At 32.2% G+C, this 6837-nt stretch overlaps 1 pseudogene; it reads left to right on the top strand.

The window, feature by feature from the left end:
- Positions 1–425: 425 nt before the first annotated feature.
- Positions 426–6596, top strand: LOC131179420 (seipin-2-like; annotated as a pseudogene).
- The last annotated feature ends 241 nt before the right edge of the window (positions 6597–6837 follow it).

Here is a 6837-nt window from a genome sequence, read left to right as displayed (position 1 = left end):
GATTCACTCACATCAACATTTACTAGTTTTTTATTTATTTATTTTTTAAGCACTAGTGCAATAATATCAAAAAAGTGTATATAAAAAAAAAGATCACATTTTAACAGGGAAATATCACTAATGAGACAGGCAATGAAACAAAATCATCTAGATTGTTGAAATCCTAAGCAGTAGCATGGATGTACTTATGCAATAATTATGTCAGAATTTATGAAAATGGAATTAATTATTGCAACTACAAATAGCCTTACAATATGCAAGTTCCTTCTCCTTTGCAGTAGCTAACCTCCTAATTAAGTTGTGCAACTTGAACAAATTTTCACAGCCTGTAGCCTACATAAAAGTCAACATACAGATTAATAACACATTTGCCTATAAAGTAATGTCTCATATATATATATAGTCATAGTGAATTCTATATGGGCATGGGTGCAGGTTCTGATTCGCCAAGCCTCTACCATTTTAAAAAGTTTTAAAATATTTAAGTTAAATCTAGTCTATTTGTGAAGCCACCCAAGCTTTCATAGTCTAGAGAGCAAGGTTTATTGTCGTTTTACCATTAATTTTCAAAGGCATGATAACATAAAGTATGTACTAAAGTTGCAGATTTATTTGTTGCACACTGTTAACATCCCCCTAATTCGCTACTATAGATTGTATAATAAGAGTAGCACATAAGGCCATTAATATGATCCAAGGTAATTAGTAAAAAATATATAAAGGCCTTCAAGAAAAATAATGCTTTATCTTGAATTTGAGTGTGATAATATAAAAATAAAATAATAAGTATTAGCAAACTGCAAAGAGGGAATTAGTATTAATTTGCTTAATTTAATTAAAATTAAATGGGTTTGGGTATGGATACTAACAAACAAAGCCCAAACTCATCATCGGTATTATTCTTCTACCCGTAAAAAACTGACCCGTTACCATCCTTACCTTGAAATGGTTTTTGCATTTTTTTTTTTATATAAGCTGCTAGTACTAGTTAGCATTTAGCTTGCAAGAGTAGTTGACAATGTTTTGGATAAAACTAGTAAGCAATTAGATAGGATTGATGGAATTAAATACCAAAAAAGAAAATGTTAGCATCAAAATTTGAATAGAACCATTTTGGTTCCCAAAGCATTCGATTTTTCAAATAAAGTCAATATTCTTGGTCTATACTACTTTAGCTAATTTCAATCAATAGTTAAAGCATTTAAGTTAGTTTTCATGCAAGTCTAGTGTACTAAGATTCACAAACCTTGATTTTCCTAAAAAAAAAAAAAAGCAGTAGAGTGGGATAAGCTACACATTAAAATAATGAAAGGAGTACCATGCCATATTCTAAACAAACTTAAATGCTTATAAGATTTTCTACTTAGCTACTTTATGCAGGTCTGTGCTACTTTAGTTAATTTCAACGAAATATTTATGAGATTTTCTTTATGAAAAATAAGAATATATTTATGAGAATGAATGAATGAAGGAACATTCCTAAGAGTGGGTTAGGTGGCCAACCTCATCCAACAAGTGTCCATGGGCAATGGGCTAGCTATTAGTTAACAATAATCGTATTGCATGATCAATTATGAATGTGGGTATGAGCAATGAATGGAAGGTCCCCAAATAATAGCGATTATACGTTTTAGTAAAGAGAAAGGAGCATTGCCAATACAAAATTTCTCTAATAAAGAAAATTAACAATATTATTTTGAGAATAAGCGTATCTGAGATAGATGACAATGATGGCAAAACATGACAATTAGCTCTTAAAAAAGGGTTAGAATTAGGTCATGCCATTTTTTAGTTAACATTTATTATGCCCAAATCTAAGTGTAACTATATGGAAGGGAAACCATTCTAAGCCAGAAATCCTAAACACTCTTCATATAAGGGTTTCAATTTAGTCCTCTCATTTTGTTGTATGTGCATTAACTTATTATTATTATTATTATTATTATTATTATTATTATTATTATTATTATTATTATTTTATTATTATTCCCAACTTTTTATGCGGATAACAAGTTTTGGAAACTTGATAAATGTAAATTGTGGTAATGAAAGTTCTGTACAAAACTAACTATAAAACCCAAAATTGAATAGTCAAGTTCATATTACATGTGTTTGCAGGATGATATTCAAGTTAGAGATTGAATAGATAAATGTATACATCAAACTGGTCTTATCAATTGGTTTTGCTAGAAGCTTAAAAATAATTGTTTTGCTCCACATGCTACTTGCTTAATCTCAAATGGCATATAATGTTATCCCAAAACTGACAAGAATATCACATATCGCTTGGCAGCAAATGAATTATTAAATATGTGCAAGGAAATTAATGTAAATAATAGTTCAAAATAGTAAAACAAATCCACAATGAGAAGGAAGGTTCTCTCTTTCTTCTCTTTTCTTTTCTTTTCTTTTTTTTTTTTTTTGGATTTTGGTTTTGATAGGTTGTAGGCCTGTTAAGATTTGGAAAATTGTTATACTGTAAGAGTACAGACTGCATTGGATAAATGAATTGTATTTGATTAAAAAAGGGGCTTGTTTGACATGTGCAAATAGTCACATAGTTTGTCTTTGGCACATGACAATATAAAATGGTTAAAAGCAAGTGCATGAAAATTAAAAGGGAAAAAAAACTGTCATAACAACTATATTTATATTCACAAGGCTTTTCAAATGCAAGCAATAACAAAATTTTCTAAAGTCCAGAAATTTTACGATTAAAAAGGGACAAACCAATCATTTTTGTTATAATATTAATGTGGTTGTCATAAAATAAGCAGAAAGAACATTACCAAATAACATTTTCCTAGCTCTCAATAGTAAAATATTATATTATATTAATAGACAGTAAAATAATCAATGAAAACATATTGGAGCCATCAAAATTTCTAGCTTCCATGTGGATCCAACACTGCTGGTTAATATAAATATAGACAAGATTGGAGGTATGCCTGTTGTTCAACAAATAAAGAGTTTAAACACTTGCTATGAAAAAGAACTATATTAGTCTAATCTTCTCCAAATTTATTAGTTCAATGACTTATTGGGTTGTTTCATACAACCACAACACCTAAATGGATAAGAGTATAATTCAACAAGTCTATTACAATTAGCTAGAGGAACAAAAATTCAACAGGCTATTACTATTTTCTTATCAGCACCAAAAATGTATCTTACAACCAGGAAGCAGCACTTCCATAAGAACAAATATCAAAAGGAGATATATTTTGACTAAAAACAAACACTTTGAAGATTAATGACAGAAGAACTACATCTATATATAATATATAGTAGAAAATTGAAGAGGAAGTTCAATTGCACCCGACACTCAATAACCCATGCCACAACATGTTGGATGAAAACTCATGGAGTTCTATGAATCCCCAAAACACAAAAAGACAATTCAAAATCTCCACAAAGGGATCACAAATAACCTCGTTAGCTAGGTGGGTCTCTTTCTAATTCCCAAAATCAGAAAGAGAGAGAATCAAAACGGGCTCAAATTGAGATATTGGCTTGTACATTTTTGTGAAGAAAAATGAATGAGAATAGAAAGAGACAATAGGAAGATTCGAATATATATATGTAAATACCTGTTTCTTGCCTAACTCAACAACGGCTTCTTATAGCTAGCTTCCTTGCCCGAACTGCTTCCATAAAAGACACAAATTCTCTGAAACCTAGACTTAGTTTCTTCAAAATCCACACTTGGCAGCAGGCAGAGCCTTCCAAATCCACCTTTCGAGAATTGGGAACAATTAGTTTTAACCCTAAGAAACAATAGATTAATTTTGCTTTCATAGAACCCTAAAGGAACACGTTAAGACTACAATATTAGGAGAAATTAGTTTTGAGCGGAAGTTACCAATTTGAAGGACTCATGACACAGAAAATCCCGCTAGAGGGAAAACAAATTCTAAAAGAAATAAAATAATTCATTAACAAGGGTAATATTGCCCTCATCAAAGACTTTTAAAAATTGAAAAAATAAATTAAAAAATACCAATATATTACTTTTTAACAAGAGAATTTAATAATGGTAGTTAAAAATTAATACAATTACGACCACTTAAAATATTGGTAGTTATTTATAAATTATTAACAAGGAAATTTTAATTTTATTGTTAATTCTTGATCGTTAAAAGCCATAATTCTTGTAGTGAATATAAAATTATATAATTATGTAAAAAAGCTTAGGATGTTTCTAATTATAGCATTTGGAGACTAAAAATTTTTGTCATCTCCTATACTTGTACCCTTAACTCACACTTCAGGGACGAAATATATAATTGTCTCCTATATTTAAGAATTTTTTTTTATTTTTAATTATAATAGAAAAGCCGTCCCCAATTTTAAATGATAATTTAATTAGGGACAAAAAATATATTGGTCCCTATAATATAAAAAAATTATGATTTGAGGACCATAAAAAAAATTGGTCCCCAAAAATTGTCCCCTATACTCACTTTTTTTGTAGTGACCACTAATGAATGGAACAATGAGCATGTTGATGAGTCACAGGTAGTGAATTCTCCTTCCGCAGGCTGCAATCAATTTTCTTTGAATTTTCTTGCTTTCTTTGCAGTACTACTGATGAAGTTCATGGGTTTTCAGTTCAGTCTTCTGGTCAGTTTTTTCACATTTCCGATTTGGTTATCGTACTTCTCGTTCATGTTTCTTATGTTTCCTTTCCAAACTCTAAGGCACATTAGAGGGTTTTTTTTATTACGAAATTGTTTAAATTCTGGGGTATTTCTAGTAGAAATGTTACTGAGAAAGCACAAAAAACAATGGGAAATATAGCGATGAGGTTTGGGCGTGCATTCTTCTGGTCAAGCTATGTATTTCTCATGCTTTTAGCGTTACTAGTATCAGGGTTTGTATTTGGAGGTTTATTGATGAGAAACATTGTAGCTAAGCCTGTTCAGGCCAGAGAAATTCTGAACTTCGATTACACAAAAACTAGTCCAGTAGCATTTGTGCCAATAATGCCACACTCTGGTGTGGGAGATCCTTCTGGCCTAATTGCTAAGGAAGTTGGAGATCGTGTTATTCCTTACAATCACAAATTGCAGCTCATTGTTTCTTTGACAGTGCCTGAGTCTGACTGCAATCGCAAACTTGGCATCTTCCAGGTATTTATATATATATATATATCACTTTGTTTGGTCTCCTTTTGTTTGTCAAGGTGAGGGTGGAATTCCTGTCAGCAATTTGAAAAGTCACTGCAAGCTCAAGTCATCCATGTATGTTGCGGTTCAAAAGCCAACCCGTCCGATGTGTCGAAACAATCATCGAAGGTGATGCTAGAGTCTCGAGCTGAGTACAAATCAGGTGCTGGTATCCCTGAAATCTATGAAGCATCACTGTCTCTTGAGTCTGATCTCCCACGGCTGAAAAGATTAATCTGGAACTGGAGGAGAACCATTTTTGTGTGGACAAGCATCGTCCTGCTTTTCACTGAGCTTATGTTGCTTTTACTCTTCTGTAGACCTATAATTCTTCCAAGAGGAAGGCCTCGCATAGCATATGCGAAAAAAGAAGATCGTTCAAACATCATCTGCAAAGAAGATCGTTCAAACATCATCTGCCGGTATAGAAACAAGTGATTCAAACATCATCTGCTGGTATAGAAACAGGTGATCAGATGATGACTTGCAATCCAAGGTTGATGCTGAGCATTAATATTGATTATAAGGAAAGAGTAATTATGTTTTAAGAGTAGGAAAATAATTATGACGATGTAAGATAAAGTATAAATCCTGCACACATCTTAAACTTAAGTGCTATGTTTTGCAGTTCTACTCCACCATTTTATGCTCCTTTTGTTTCTATTAACTATAACTGCAAGATTGAAACTCTCAAATAAAAAAATATGATGATTTTTGTCTTGTTTATTTGGCATCAATTGAAACCGAAGCTCAAAACCTCTTTAACATTTTCTTGGATAACCTACCTGGGTATTGGCCTGCCAATGGTTTGAGGAGAATGTTTAATAGATATGGAAAAGTTGTTAATGCTTTTCCATGCCCAAAAAGCTTAAGTTGACAGGGCTAGAAGAAGATTTGGCTTTGTTAAAATCTCAAATGTGGAAAGTAAAGATAAGGTGATCTCAAGATTTAACGGTTCATGGATCGGGGAATTATAAGGGTTTTTAATACTAGAGATAATAGCTCTTTTTCTGAAGAGGTGAAAGGTAAGCCCAAGAGTCCCATGCCTACCATTCAGAATGAGAGAAGCCCTTGAAAACGAGTGGCTTCAAAACCAAAGGAGTGTTGCTGGTTTTGCATCAAACCCGCAGTGCATTCCAACAATATACGAAAGTATGCAAAGTGAAGGTGTTTTCATGTGATGGGTGGTAACATGGTTCTTATTACTTTCCTTTCCATTTATTAAATTAAAAAAATAAAAAAACGAATGTTAGAAGACGATCTGGATTGGTTTGGAAACCGGTTGGATTACATCGAACCATGGGACTAGCGTTCCACAGGACTTGCATAGAACAAAAAGACATTTATAAATTTATAAAGAATAAAAAAAGAAATTTATAAATTTTATTTTTAATTAAAATACTTATAAAAAAAAATAAAAAAAATCAAGCCAACCGTCAAACAGCCGTCGCCGGGTAGAAGAGGTAGAGTTCGCCATGTATTATTTTTTTTCCAATTTTTTTTTTTTAAATCAGGCCAAATCAGATCAAGTAGTCAAACCACCAGTTCTGATCGGTTCAATTCCTGAAACTGTTAATCAATTCTGAACCCGATTTACAGAGAGATTCCAGTTCCAGACGGTGACCAGATCTAACTCCAAGACGATGGTTGGAACTTGGAAGCAATGCAG

This window comes from Hevea brasiliensis, chromosome 4 (assembly GCF_030052815.1).
Source record: "Hevea brasiliensis isolate MT/VB/25A 57/8 chromosome 4, ASM3005281v1, whole genome shotgun sequence".
In the NCBI taxonomy this organism is placed as follows: Eukaryota; Viridiplantae; Streptophyta; class Magnoliopsida; order Malpighiales; family Euphorbiaceae; genus Hevea; species Hevea brasiliensis.
Note: the sequence above shows the minus strand (reverse complement) of the source record. Positions and strands in the feature narration are given on the sequence as shown.